Source organism: Talpa occidentalis, unplaced genomic scaffold (assembly GCF_014898055.3).
Source record: "Talpa occidentalis isolate TD23 unplaced genomic scaffold, MPIMG_talOcc4v2.1 talOcc4.5, whole genome shotgun sequence".
NCBI classification, from domain to species: domain Eukaryota; kingdom Metazoa; phylum Chordata; class Mammalia; order Eulipotyphla; family Talpidae; genus Talpa; species Talpa occidentalis.
The window spans coordinates 26,851,988-26,868,324 of NW_023604861.1; the positions used below are offsets into that span (position 1 = coordinate 26,851,988).

The 16,337-nt window shown below is 33.0% G+C and overlaps 1 long non-coding RNA gene across 1 annotated transcript in view; it reads left to right on the forward strand.

Moving 5' to 3' along the window:
• LOC129146887 (uncharacterized) overlaps positions 1–16,337 on the forward strand; it is a 231,262-nt gene that overhangs the window by 148,874 nt on the left and 66,051 nt on the right. The window contains exon 3 of the long non-coding RNA XR_008554232.1: positions 3,604–3,681. This is a non-coding gene — a long non-coding RNA (uncharacterized LOC129146887). The remainder of the gene's footprint in view (positions 1–3,603; positions 3,682–16,337) is intronic.

Sequence of the window (16,337 nt, forward strand, 5' to 3'; positions counted from 1 at the left end):
TAATTTAATTTAATTTTTATTTTTATTTTATTTTATATGTTTTTTTACATCATTTTTCATTTTGGCACAATGTATCCATTTCATCATGGTTATATTCCCCATAGCAGGAATATAGAAACCCTAAGTAAGGGACCAGGAAAAAGACTAATTATAATAAAGTAAAAATCAAATCAATAAGCAACTATTAAACCAGAGACACACTATGGGGAGGGGGGAGAGGAGGAGGGATTAGGGTCCACTTATTTTTAACTTAATATCACTTAGTTGATACGTGTCATGTAGTGATTTCAGTTTCAACCCACTGGACTACTACTGAAGATTAACTTCTCTGAGGAAAAATTTTGGTCAAGCCTGTCTGTCTTATGAAGCAGGAAGGAATTCACACTCTCCCAAATCCTTAGCCTGTCCTTAGCCATATTCCTCTATGACGTGGCCCTATATATATATATAAATATATGTGTGTGTATATATATATATATACACACACACACACATACACATATATGTGTGTATATATACATACATACATATATACATATCATATATATACATATCTAGTCATATATATATTATATATATTTTTTTTTTCATCATAGCACTCATTTAAGCTATAAGAAACCTCTAATTGCCTAGTCCCTGGCCATTGAAAGCTGGATGAAGTGTATTCAGGTTTGGACACAAGTCCCAGTCAGAGCTAGGTCTATATATTTCCTGAAAGAAAGAGAAGAATCTCTTAATTTTCTGGTGTATCTATTATAGCCCAGCATATGGAAAGTCCTCGCTCAGAGTTACGCTGCTTAGAGACAAAGAGAATTAAGGTTGGGAGAATGAGGAAAAAATTGGAAGGGGAGGCAGAAAGTAAGGGAAAGAATGTATAACATCTGGTCCCTAAATTCAGTTTTCCAGTGGATTTTAATTTATTGACGAGAATAATTTCCCTCTCTACCTGGGACAGTGTATGTTGATGAAATTTTTTAAACTTTAAATAAAAATGGAAGGCAAATTCTATCCCCACAATGAATACTAAAATTCCTAATACTCAGTGTTATGTATAGGTTTTACCCTTTTTTAAAAGATTTATTTATTTATTTATACAGGAATCGGGGTACAGGCCAGATGCAAGGGAGGGTGAGAGGATTCACCAGAGACAGCGGGGAACAGAACAGGCAGACTGACGAAATACACTGCTGAGGGGAGCGGCAGGCAAGACAGGAGAGGTCTGCCTTGCCATGTGGGACCCTCGCCCATAGGCCAGGATCGGACCTGCACCGCAGAGGCTGTGGTGCCTCTGTGAGCGCCCTCACAATGCGGCGCTCAACCACCTGCACCACCAGGGGAGGCCTGGTTTTTGTCTTTTGAAAGAAACTTTGCATAAAGTTTATAAGGTTAGACATTCAGACTGAAACTAGTATTTGAGGTTTATTTTTTCTAATACCTGAATCAGTTTTTGTATTATATCTCTGAAATTGTGTGAATCACCAAAGGAAAGTGTTTTCTTTAGTAAATATTATGTATAATTTATAAAACTATAATTTAACTGAGGATTAAGTTAATTAAACTTAGTATGGAACACTTATTTTTTAAACAACAAATAGAAAAGTGGAGGAAATAACTAGGCTAAAATTTAAATCTAATGTGTGAAAAAGGAAGGAGGTATTATATGAAAAGGGCAAGTGCTTACTCTTTGATATTCAGCTCCTCCAAGTAATATGTTTCTGTATTTCTATTATGTGGCTCATTCTGTTTATGATAAGACTGTGTAACTTTTTTTGGATGTGACTTTATCTTACTGTGTTGGGAACTTTTGTTCCAGTCTTTCCCTTCAACAAATCTTTTTTTGTGCTGGACAATAAAGTCCATTTTCTAATAAACTGATAGGAGCCTGGCCTGTTAGGTTCTTTGTCTTTGGCTGTGTCAATCCAGACAATTAAGATGAAAAGCACATTTACATGAAAGTAGAAAATTGAGATTACAGAAAGCTGTGTTAGCTTTTGTTATCTTAGTAATATTCTAAATTTTATTTGCTCTAGTTGTCAAGAATAGACTGTGTGCAAGGGATTTTTTTCACAAAAGTCAGTTCACCTGAAAGTGAGGTCAATTTATTTAAGAGACAGGGAGAGTATAATTGATGGGGCCTGTGGCCCTATTATCTGTTTTGTATGCTTGCATGATTTTGTGTGGATTCACCATATGAGTGGCTGTTTTCAATGTGTTTGAAATGGTTGGGGTCAGGGAAGACAGCAGGGGAAGTGGGGGGAAGTAGAAAATTCTTGAAAAAATACATAATCCCAATAGAATTATTATTCTTGAATGGTTGCCAAATTCATTTCTGTCTTATTTGTCATACAAGGTCTGTGCTTTCATTATGAAGTGATTCTGTACTGGAGTATTCTAAGCATGAATATTATGACACACATATTGTGCATACACTCACACACAATTTCCCTGTTTGTGTGTGTGAGCTGGCGAATATGCTATTTGTACACAAACAAGTGCCTTATTTGAAAGTTGGCATTGTACCTCTTCACTTTTATGAAAGACCAACATTAGTACATTAGATTTTCCCTGAAAATGCTAAAGTGGAATGATCCAATCTAATAAGATTTAGTACGTTATTTTTGGGATTTGGGACAGCATTACCATAATTTATGTAAAAAAAATTTTGAGCCCACCCATTATACAGACAACATTGTTGCTGCAACAGCATGATCAAGGCATAACAGCCATTATTAAATCTTAATATATACACAAAACATGATGCATTTAATGTGTGTTGACAGAGAGGTCAAATTGGAAGCATCTTTATAAGAGGTCTGGAAAGTCGACTATGTAAAATTGACAGTTGCCACCTTGGAGATGCTCTTGATAGGCTAACAGGATTTATTTTGTTGGTTTGTTTGTTTATTGAGATGACATTTGGTTAGCAATGCTGTTGGCAGTGGTGCAGAATCTCCATCTTCGGGTGTTGTTACCATCCCACACCCACCACCAAAATACCCATAGTTCTCCACCATACTCCATTGTGCTCAAAGTTTTGATGAAAAATAATGTTTAGAGGATACTCTGTCCTGAAACATTGGACAATTGTAGATGTTTAGGACTTACCACAATCAATAAAATGGCAATAGTGACTTTGACTAAGAGAGTTGCATTTGTGTACATCGATGAAGATGATGTTAAAATGTTTTTGGCATTCAATGACCATGAATTGACAGTTCTCTTGCAAGAGAAAATACGTGAATTAAAACTGAACTAATAGCAAATGATTTGAAATATGAAGCTATCTGGGAACTGAACTTGGACAATTTGTGCCTGAGAGTTTCGGGAGCTGTTGACTAGGGTTTATCATGCTACAATGATTGTAAGAAAAGTAAAACTTTAATTTTGAAAGGGCACTTAGTTTTAGTGAATGTTTGTAGCATGTTTTGAATACCTACAAAGAACTTTTTGATAGAAAAACTCCACATTAGCCACGAATCTAGAACTTCAACACTGGGGCAGGTAGACATAGAAGAAAATGTAGATGGTAGTAATCTACCTGCCTTATAGATTCAGAGAGTGGTGAGATATTAATAAATGACAATCTTTCTTTCTCTCCTACAGGATATACCCCAATATCCTGTATCTTCATCACACTAGATTCCAATGACAGCCTTCCAGTGTACTATTTTCATGATTCAGGTAAGTGACCCTATGCTACACATTTATTATCTATATTTTATATGGCTATTTGGGGTTATGATTTATCATAACATTTCCTTTTGGATATTAGGATTCATGTGTTATTGGGTAAAGATTTGATAGATTAATTCTTGGTTCTGGGAATGCTCAAAATTGTTTCTATATAATTTAATTTAATTACTTTATTTACAACATTTCAGCTTCTGAGAGGTTTCACAGGAACATTCTAATTTGAATAGTGGGAGAAATGTGTGTGTGCATGTGTGCATTTTCATCTCTGTCTTAGAAATCAAAACTATATGCATTATTACATTTCTTTAAGACAAAGAGGATTATAAAATTGTTTTCCTTTGATGTCATAAAATTGGTGCAGACCGGGAATACCAAAGACCAGGAATACCAAACCACTTTCAAATCATATTTCTATTTTAAATGATTGGCAGTAGTTTCCTAAAACCTTGGACTGAGTTTGGAAGATCTTGTTGGGTAAATTGGGACAGAGCTATGATTAATGCTGACAACTTTTGTGTGATGTGTAGCGTTGGGCTATATACATTCTATTCCTTGTGCAGAGAAACAGACATTAAGGAATTGTTCATTTTTTTAATATTTAAAAATTATTTTACAGTTATTCAGTACTTAAACCAAATTTGCATACCCACAAAATGTTTTTCAGGTATTTATGCTTTCACAGATATTTCTCAAAGTATTTAATGGCTGTGAAATTCAAATCTGGAATTATCATCCTTCTATCCTTTCATTTATTCATTTCATTCAAATGGTGACCATTATGCATTTAAGCACGCAACTCACAACCTTAAGTCATCATGCTTGACTCCTCCCACTCTGTGCTTCCCACCATATTAATTATTGACATGCATTGTTGTACCCTCTAAATCAAAATTCACAGATGTATAGATGACAGCTTACCAAAGACTCAGGTAGTCACCTAAATTAATAGTGTGGAACCATCAATGACAGTTGTAGCTGTGTTAAATTCATTTGGATTCCAAATATTTATCAACTATATCTACTCATTTTTAAACTCAAGTCCTACAGTCCCAGTTCTGTACCAGGTCATTTGTCCTGAAATTGTAGTATCATCATCTCGCTGATAGCCTTGATTTCTGTCATATTGTCCTTTTGCTTAATCTCCAAAAAGTCACCAGATGGACCTATGTAGTGCAGAATGCTAAGTGCTCTTTGAGAAATGTTTCTCCATTACTTCAAAATATGGAGAAACTCCTTAATATTTTCATGTCATGTCAAAACTCATCATGTCCTGACCCCTGCCTACCTCTTTATTTTCACCATAACCTTTTGCTTCACTTCCCCCCCAACCCCCATCACTCTGTATTTCATGTTATTTAACATTTGGGTTTTGGTTGTGCTTCCTGCTTACCTAAAATTACTGATTCATTCAATACAGGATTAGATGTTAAAAATATTCCAAGCATGGGCCTCCCCAGTGGCGCAGCGGTTGAGCGCTGGGTTGAGAAGCTGCCCGCAGCCTCTTGCAGCGCCGGTTCGATCCCCGGCTGCTCCCCGGCCACTGGAGGAGGGTCCCACTTTGTGCGCAGACCTCTCCTGCCGCCCGCTGCTCCCCTCAGCAGTGTACTTCGGTCCTTCTGCCTGCTCTGCTCCCCGCTCTGGCTCTGGTGAATTCTCTCATCCTCCCTTGCTTCTGACTGTACCCAGTGCTTGTATAAATAAATAAATAAATAAATAAATCTTTAAAAAAAAATTATTCCAAGCATCAGGCACAATATAAGGCACTAGGAATGCCTTCTTTTCCTTCATCCTTCAACATTGCTTAGCCAATGCTTATTTTTCTAGAATTACTCTTGTGAGAGACTCTCCTGATTGTCTTTATGCTGTTAGACTGAGTAATATAAGCATTCCTTCTGATCTCTTTGTACCATAAACATCTTTTGCTTTGCATAACTAGCATTTTGTTATGTAATAATGACTATCTTACTAAAAGGGCATATATATTCAAAGTATATGTTTTAAATTTCCTTTCTGAAATATGTGATTTCTAATATATATAAGTATAAAATAATGATTTAAAATATTGAGACAACATAATGCTTTCATAATAACTGCATATAAACTTTAGTTTTATTTATTGCATCTGCAACATTGGGCAAGTTCTTTGAATTCATAGTGTAACAATTTTTTCATCCTTAAAAATCAATGAAATACATCACTGTGCCAAAAATAATAAACATTAATAACAGTGACATATCATTGAATCATATTTCAAATATAATGTTTCCTAAAATGAGACGAGTGAATTATCTTTGAATTACAACATAGTTATCTATTAAATATGATATCTATACTATGCTATATTTGTAGTGTTTTATCAGTATTTAATAACATAATGAATGAAATATTTGATAAATTACAAGTCATTGCATAACAATAATGCCACCCGATATTTGTTTTAATAATTCAGGGGTAGGTGTAGTGCATTGTTGGTGTCCTATTCAAGTCCCTAGGTAACCAGTATACCGTGCCCCAGCTGTTGAGTGTTGTCTGTTAATGGCAACCTTGCCCCAGCCCTGTCTCTTCAAATTTGCCCTCAGGCTGAACAAGAATAGTTCCTCATGAGAGCTTAGATATCACATCCTTCAACTTGCATGTGATAACTGATGGACAAAGGGTGAAAACACAGGGTCTCCTTGCCTGGAGATGAAATTGTGATGTGCAATTCACATGTGAAGAGAGTGCCTACCTGTTTCAGCCCTTGCATCGCTCTATCCACTTCCTTTGCCCTGAGTATACTAGATACTCCTTAACCTGTATCTCAGGGTTACTTCTAGAGATCACAATCTAACAGAGTACCTTATGTGAATTAGCACAGAGTGTCCTCTATTTTCTCTTAAGCCTCTATTTAACCTACTTATTAAATATTAAAACAGGTCTGTAGTAAACAGAACATTTTGGAACAAGTGAAAAACAATTTGAAAGAAAAAATGTTAATGTTAATGTTTTCACCTAAGATGTTCAACATTTCAAAGTACTTCCAAATATGATGAAAAAATAATGTACATCTGGATCAGGGGAGATATACAGGGAATTGGCATATTAAAAACATCTTTATCAAATCTTTTAATATGTATGCGAAAAATGAAAATAACTTTTACGAAGAATGTAGTCTCCTAGGTTCGGTATCTTGATTTCCTTTCTTAACCATTTGTTCTTAGTTAAAATGAAAACGGTTAGCTTCTGCCTATGTAAAAAGATTCTCATCTTAAATGATTCAAACAATCTAAAGAGTTTCTACACACATTCAGAGAAAAAGTGTTAAAAAAAAAACATGAAAAAGGCAAAGACAATATAAATACATGAAAAAATATTCCCTCTATAAGTTAATTCCAAAATATTTAAATGTGCTCTTCAACATTAGCAAACTACTAATCCCATTATCATAATTTATTAACCACATCTTTTGTTCTAGGTAGTAGTACACTGTGTTTCCATGCTGTGTGTTTTTTATCCAGTGACCTAATTTGCTTAAAAGGAAACTCTTAAAACTCCCTTGTTGTAATGAATAAAATGTTAATGAAGAACTACAGAGAAATCCCCTTTGCATTAGTTTCATATTCCCAGGAACATCATCATAAATTTGTTTGCCTGGTACTGACAATGGTAGTGATGTTCCAGCTGCGCAGAAGCGTAGTAATGTTAAATGGTTCTGATGGAAAAGTTAAAGATGTTCAAGACACTGTCATCTGGGATGGACTATGGGAAGTTCTTTTGGAGGAGTATTTGATGAATTTGGCTTTCATCCAACTTTTTTAACATTTATTATTGCATTGATAACTACATTACTAGAAGCTTTTGCAGAAAAATGGAAATGGAAACTATTCAGGCCGATATGTTTTCAGCAGAAAGTAAAAAATTTAAAATTGTGATCTTTCTCCTCCAAATGAGCTTACTAATTTCTTAATTATGTTAATCATATATACATATAAAATTTAATGGATCTAAACTATTGAGATGTTTTTAAATTATCTTGATTAAACTATCTAGTTTATAGCTAATGTTATTTTTGACTCCAGACCTGTTTTGCATGATGAATATACAATTAATAATTTAAATAGGAGTTTGTTAATATTGATAGCTAAAATAAATTGCTATGAATAGGTTTCAATTTAAGTGTTAAAAAATCTAAGTATCTCTGAACATTTTTCAAGTGCTGGTAAAAAATTGACACTCAGTTTGACTCTTGAATGTCTCACTGTTAAATTACTATATCCTGGTCTAATAATTACTATATTTCCTACAATGTTACAAAACACTTGATTATGAAATACTAACATCAACTTAAATGATCTAAAAATGATCAGTGTTTTAACATCAACTTAAATACAAACTGATTAAGAAGTAATTGACTAAATTTTATTCCCACAAAATTATTCAATTTGGGTTAAATAATTTGAAAAGAAAGAAATCTGAACATGAAATGAGAGTATATATTAAAGAAATAAAAGCTGTAAATAAGAATAAATATTATAGTTTGTCTCCTTTAACATATACTTGGGCTTATTAATATCTGTAGAAGGAAATATTTTCAATACTTTTATTTTGGGGTGTAAAAGCTCTAATATCCTTTTTGTTTGTTTTATCTGAATTTTTATCAATTTTTCCCTTCTAACAACAAACACTTCCTTTTCTTCCCTGTTGTACACAAAGAGAATCTGTAAAAAAACTGAGATTCTACTAACATCAGAGAAAGTGGCTTGTTTATTTTCAATTTGAAACAAATGCAAGATAAGTAACAAAGAGGCCTATCAGCAAAATATTTACCTTTGTGAAATATTGGACAAAGCAAATAAAGAACCCCCAGATATGTGATAAACTCTCATGATAATTAGTCTTTGGCCACTTAACTTTACTGGAATTAAGAACGCAGAGAAACAGGAAATATTTGAATGACAAATGTTTAATTCTATTGCTGTATTGGGTGAAAAATCTCCATATCTGTATAGACATTTAGTTAAAAATAGTTTAACCCTTTAGTTATAATGAAAAATTCTGTTCACTTGATAGAAGTAGAAAATAATATGAATTATGAAGTTACTATTTTAATTAACTTTCAAAAAGATTCTATCAGACAGGCATTACTGTACCTATTTTATAGTGGAATAGAGCAAGGTTTGAGATATAAATTCATACAATTTCAATGTAAAGAGTTATAATTTGTATTCAAGTATATGTGACCTTAAGTCCCATGTATTTTTCATTATATCATAACACTACACTGATGTAAAAGAGAAAGCTTTAACATATCCCAAGACTGATATTCTATAAATTTGAGAGGCTTAATCATCAATAATCTTTAATTTCCTAGACAATTTATAATGCAGCAGGACCTGTGTTCACAAGGTCATATAGTTTTTCAAATTTTTGCATTAAAATATATTAATGCCATGTGATTCCATTTGTTTTTAGATAGGAATCAAATACACTGTGCAATATATCCTAATTATTGTAGTAATAGGAAAAACATAAGAATGCTATGAAGAGCAAGTACATTTGGGTGTAGTTGCTGGGCATCTTCATATATAATAAGACAATTAGGATTTATTTACCAATGACTATATTTTAAGTAGTAATTAAAACTTATTAATTCAGGTGCCCTATTCTTAAACTTATTCATGTTAGTGATATATTGAAAGTTTCATTTTTTGTTTTATACACACATACACATGTGCATATGTTTATTATATATAGAATTGTGAACATGCATAAACATATGGCATAGGGAGAGAATGAGTCTTACTGATAAGGCCATAAAGTGTTTACAATGAAATTAGAATTGGGTAGAGAAACAAAATTTAAGTAAAGTAAATATAATGGAAGGCAACATATCTCATATTAATGAAATATCTCATATTAATGATATCTCAACATATCTCATATTAATGAGATATGAGTAAAGAAAGAGATGCATGAGAAAACACTCACTGGTTACCATGGCTAGTAACTAAGGCAAGAACATCGATGTCAACCCAAGTAAATTAGATTTTTTTATTAAGTTATTCCTATGACCTTGCAGGTATTGTTGGAAGTTGACAGAATGGATAAACATACTTTGCTCATGACCTGATTGATATGTATTGCACACACACATACATGTAGACACAAACACAAGATAAACTTCAACTGTGAAAGTATCATCTATAAAGAATTATCATTTACTAAAACATATCATTTTTATTAGTTTTTTTAAAGATTTATTTATTCATGCATACAGAACTGGGGTACAGGCCAGAGTTGTGTGGCTTGAGAGGGTTCACCAGAGATAAAGTAGGGAACAAAACAGGCAGATCGACTGAAATACACTGCTGAGGGGAGCAGCAAGCGAGTCAGGAGAAGTCTGCTGCACCATGTGGGTATCTCCCTGGCCAGGAATCGAATTCGTGCTGCAGTGGCTGCGGACAGCCCCATAGGTTGCATCTTAAACCCTTGCGCTACCAGGGAGGCCCCATGTTTTCATACGGTTGTAATGTTTATATACCTGTAGCCAGATTCCTCTAAAGATCCAATCACTGTGCTTATTGTGAAATAAAATTACAAAGTGTATTGTTGGTTATTCTTTTAGAGGAGCTGGATATTGGAATATAAAAAAAGAATTCACATTTTACAAAGACAGTGAGTTCCCAAAGCCAAAGATTCCTCATATAAGTAGAAATATTAATATATAACTTGTATAGTTTTATTTTTATAGCTGATATAAAAGGTGAATATAAAATGAGCCTAGAAAGTTGAGTGTAAAAATAAATGGAAACTATTATTCCTTTCATGTCTTCGCTTAATTTTCAAGCATGTGTTCTTTTCTCTTCTCTCTGTGTCTGATTCTCTGTAACTCCCTTGCAAGTCATGCAGAGGACCACTATTATTAGTTTTGCAGTTCAACATTTCGTTGTTGCTGTTGTTGGTTTGTTGATTTGCTTGTTTGGCTATAACATGGCACCCAAAGGGTTAACCACCTCAAAAAGTGCTCAATTGAGAAAACACTACTTTTCTTTGAAGGCTTAAACTGAGACATAAGTGAGATTTTTAAAACTAAGGAACTAGTGCATAATTTGGGTTCATTGCATACTAGAGTGCCATCTCCTAAAATATCTTCAAATGGAAATATTCTAGAGATATAAAGGAGTACATAGAATTTACATGAATTCAAAATAATATCATAAATTTCATAAAATTATTCCAGGCTTATAGTAACAGAAGTATTGTGATTCTAAGGTCAACAGTAGCTATATTTTTAAGTATATGAAGATTAACAAGAGCAAAGAAATAGGATTCTTGCTCAGGATATATAGTGTAGGAATGATGGAGGGATCTGAAAATACATAATATACAGAGGGAATGAAACAGCTAAGGTTTGGAAAAAACCTGTTGACAGTGCTGATTGTGTTCAAGGATGGAAATGCTGTTATGAAGTGCAATTAAAATTTTGGGGTTGCTTTAGATAGCAGAAAACACAGATAAAATTACTTGAGATAAAATTAATTTCAAAATAAAAATATTTTTAAATATTAAAGGTTAGAAATGTATGGCTTTCCAAATAATGAGTGTCTTGGTGCTAGAGATATTCAAACGAAATGGACATTCCTTTGCAGCATTTTTATAGAATTATATAGCTGTAATGCAGCTTGAAGTCTAGACTAAACTTTAGTTTATCTTTTGCCTTAAAATTCCTTATTTAAATAAATAATCCATTTTGAAATGTAAATTATTTTGAGATTGTCCTTGCATGTCTATAAATATTTACATTTGCTGTGATTTGTGCCACTGTCCAAATTATTTGAGAGAGTGGGAGTATGAGGACAGAGTGCCTCTCTCTGCCATCATAAGGCAAAAAGACACACAAGAACTAAAAGAGAAGGAATTTGCTGTCCATATTCCCATCTTGTTGCTTTGCTACCTAAATACATGTTTTATGAAGTTTTCTCCCAACAACTATAAAAACTGTATATTTGTCTACTATTTAAGTCAACAATAAAATTGGCATTATACAATTATAAGATTTTAATATTCTAGGCTTGTTTTATATGCACATACGTATGTGTATAAATGTGTAAATATGTATGTGTATATATGAGACTATAGATGTGTAAATCTGTATCCATATCTATATATCCTAGATCCTGACCTCACAGTGCTTATGTTGGTGAACTATTGAAAGTGCTCAAATAAAAGTAGTGTTATAGGGATCCATAGAGAAGACATCTGATTCCAGCTTTGAAAATGAAGCTAATTTTCAGGAATTTGTAGATTTTCTTCAGGAAATGTCAGCAGTATGAAAAATCGAAACTTAAGCTGCTAAACTAGACACTAAACCTATTATATATATATATATATGTAGGATTTATATATTTATATCTCTATATATATATGTCTAGAGACATATATCTAGATATATATAAAAGAAGTATTTACTACCTTCCATAAATAATACAGAATTATTTCAGGTTTTATTTTATTGTGGTGCGAAGATCACTTTTCAAAGATGTTGTAAACAGATGTAGTGTCAGTTTTTAGTAGCTGAAAATTTAGTTGCATAGAAATATCTAAACATAGTCTGTGACATAGTGAAGCTGATCAATAGGAATTTGATGATGATGATGATGATGATGATGATGATGATAATTATGTAAGCTGTAAAATGACATTGTTGACACATAGAAATTTTATTTTTAATATATCTAATTAGATGCTAACATGAATTTTTATTTTGGCTTAAATTAAAAATATATCTAAGTTAAATTTTCACTTTTGTCAATTTAGTTTTGTTCCCTCAAAAATTAAACAGGGAAACATTTTTATCTAAATTTTACAACTGATCAATTACATAACTTGTCCATAATTACATATCAGGTAGGTTGATTTGTCTATGTATGAACTAAAGTCTTCTGATTTAAAAACTATATTCCTTCTCATAAAATGGAAATTTAAACTAAAAGCATTTATAAATGTCTATTAGAACTAGGAAGGTTCATATGGGATAAGGTAATAGTAACTTTGGTCTACAGAAAGAGGAGGATACTATCAAGTTAGGGTGGGAAATATTTTATCTATTCTATATTCATTTCCAAGGGAGTTCATAATTAATGAATTTTATTTAAAGGAGCTGTTAGGTGATAAAATGTTAGAAATCATGAAGTAATATGTGCCTAATTTTACAATTATTTGCAACTTCCTACTAGTTCTTCATTTGTAAATACTTATCCATACTACTGTACCTGCTTCTAACCTAGTTGATAATTCTCTATCAATTCTCTATCAGTAAGGATTTTGAGTTATTTTATTCCATTATCTAAAATATTTTGTTTAATCGGTTTTTCTTATTTTCAAATTTATTTTTTTAATGTCATTAATATTGTTGACTTTCAGTATGAAAGAAAATGAAAACAACTTTATGTGGAACTACCTAACAAAACAGTTTTGTGCAACTGTGTCCATTTAAAGAAAAAATGAAAGTATAACCTTGATTCCAAGGCATAGCCAAAGGCTAAGAAAAGAAAAGTTCAGTGAATGACTCTTATTAATCTAGCTTTAAAATGGATGAATAATATGTTACAACCTCTCTGACATATGGTGAGGTTTGCAGCAAGTTTGGCATAATGGGTTCACTTAATAAACACCTGATTAGCATTGTTTAACAGGTTTGGAGTGCATGAAAACAGTCAAATAGCAACATTCTGTCTAGTTAATTCCTCATTAGCAGACTCACAGTCACTGCACTTGACAGATTGTATACCAGTCTTGACACAAGGTGACCTCTTGCCTGGACCTGTTCATCACCTTCAGTCTGTCATAAATGAAGTCAGTATAAATGTCAGAATGAATGTGACATCACCATAGACTTCATCTGATACCTTGAAGGTTATTATTTTCCCAATATTATTATAAGTACAGTGAAACTATATGCTTATAGCCACAAAAGTAAGAATGATAAACAAACTGAAATTTTATGTATGAAAACTTTCCATTAATATTTTATTAAAGTAGGGCATGTGGTCCATAAATTCAGCAATGTTATTCTATCAAGTCCTTGACATCAAATAGTCTTTTTCTAAGGAATGTCTAAGTTATAACCAAAATGGACTATGTATGTAGGTTTTGTAAGATTAATAGTGAAGTTTCACTAATTTATTAATGATGTTCTCTATTTAATACACCCACACTAATGCCCTTCCTTTCATAGTTTATTTTCTTAAATGACAGAAAAAACAAACATTGAGATAAAATCTAAGAATTAAATTAAATTTGTGAATGTGAGGAAAACTGTAAAGAGGAAAACTGTAACAATGAACATTTGTAAATTAAGCATTTCAATAAGAAAACTCTTCAAATTCCAAGGAAATACCTATTTACCACTTTCATCAACTTTGATAAATTATCTCTACAAAGAGTCCCCGTTTGAATCACAAAATCAATTATACAATTGTACTGCATTTATATTCTTCTCCTTGACAAGAGGAAATTGAACTAGTTTCAATTTATCTGAATGAAGTCTTGATTAATGTGGTATGTTATTATAAACAAAACAAAATAGCTATAATGTATCTTTGATTTTTTTTTCTGTTGCTCTGCAAATTTTTCTATAAATGACTTTTAAAATATTATTGTAAGACATAATCTAAACCAAATAGACACAATTTTGAAATCAGAAATTATATATTACAAAGGAAGGGGCCTTCCTGGCGGCCTAGGAGTTAAGTCTCAGTGCTATGATGCTATCACCACTGTGGCTTGATTTCCATCCTGGTCAGGACGCTAACCCACATGGTGCAGCAGACCTCACATGTCTTGCCCGCTGCTCACCTTAGCAGTGTATTTCAGTAGATCTGCCCGTTCTGACTCCCGCTCTGTCTCTGGTGAATCCTCTCATCCACCCCCCCACACCACTAGTCTATACCCCAGTTCTTGTATCCATAAATAAATAAAAATAAATCTTAAAACAAAAGGGTAGTAATAATTTCATAAAGGTCAATTTTAGTGCCAAGTTTAGTGCCATTTTAGGTCAGGTTTAGAAAGTATTAAGTATTAAAAGAAAACTGTTACTCATCGAAGTGGAGGGGTTTTTTTAATATTTTTTTAAAGATTTTTTTTTTTAAGATTTATTTATTTTATACAAGAACTGGGGTACAGGCCCTATGTGTGGGAGGGTGAGAGAATTCAACAGACACAGAGAGGGAACAGAACAGGCAGACTGACAAAATACACTGCTGAGGGGAGCAGCGGGCAAGACAGGGGAGGTCTGCATGCCATGGGGACTCTTGCTGGCCGGCCGGGATCGAACAAACGCTGCAGAGGCTGTGGACAGCTTCACAGCGCGGCGCTCAACTGCCTGCGCCACCAGAGGAGGCCCTGAAGTGGAGGTATTTTTAATGTTAATAAAAATAATAGAAAATAAATCTTATCTTCATGATAAGAATTAAATTTTAAGGTATAGGCATGCATAAAACAATTTCTAAAAATACTTAAAGAAGTTATTTTAAATTTCATTTTATATAAAGTACCTTTTCAAACTCTTAAGCATTTTATTATTTGTTTTACAATTTTAACTAATGTTTAAGCAGCAATAGTTATTTAACTATGAGAATTAAAATAAATAGTAATCACGCTGTCTCCCATAACCTTTTAATGTGTATGCATTATTTAATCAAAGTTCATGTTTTCAGAACACTGATTTTGAGGAACACAGAAAATTAAATCATTGTAATGAGGATGAACAATTCCAAGAATGTATGCATTAGTATTGCTCACTTTATGTTAGAATTGCATTCATGCATCAGTTTCCTCTTGATAATGCCATTCCTGAACTAGACTTTTTAATGCCTTATTATATCAAAACTTGATGCCCATGTTAGTGTCCTTATCAGGGAGAAGGTGGACACTGAAACTCAAAGTGGGCCTCCTTGGTGGCCTAGGCGTTAAGTCTCAACACCATCACCACTTCAGCTTAAGTTCTATGCCCGACCAGGGAGCTAACCCACATATGGCACAGCAGACCTCTCCTGTCTCACCTGTTGCTCCCCTTAACAGTGTATTTCAGTAAATCTGCCTGTTGTGCTCTGTTTCCCCACTCTATGTCTTCTCACCTCCCCATACCTCTGACCTATCCCCAGTTCTTCTATGCAATAAATAATATATAATATGTAATATTATATATTATTATATAATATATATAAATATTTATATATATATATATATATATATATTCAAAGAAGCTAAGCAGCTTGCCCAAAGTCCTATAGCTAATAAATAACATGTTGGAATCCCAAAGTCAGTTTATTATTCTAAAGGTCTTACTACAAGACACCCCATCACTGATACTACCCTTTAATAATTCTATGATTTACTGCTCTCCTGACACCTTAATAGCTCTTTTTATATGATTTTCCCCTTTTTGTTGATCAATGTGTATTTTTCAGTCTAATAATAGTCTTTCTGTTATTGCCTCCTTGCTAATTTTACATGAGTATCATAAACAGAGTTATTTTCTTTGTTTTATCTCATTTATTATTTTAAAACATCTCTTGTGGAGTCAACATCTTTCATTGTCATCATTAATTAGGTGTAGTCCATTTTCCCCTTCCCCCAAACTAATTGTGAGTGATTCAATATAC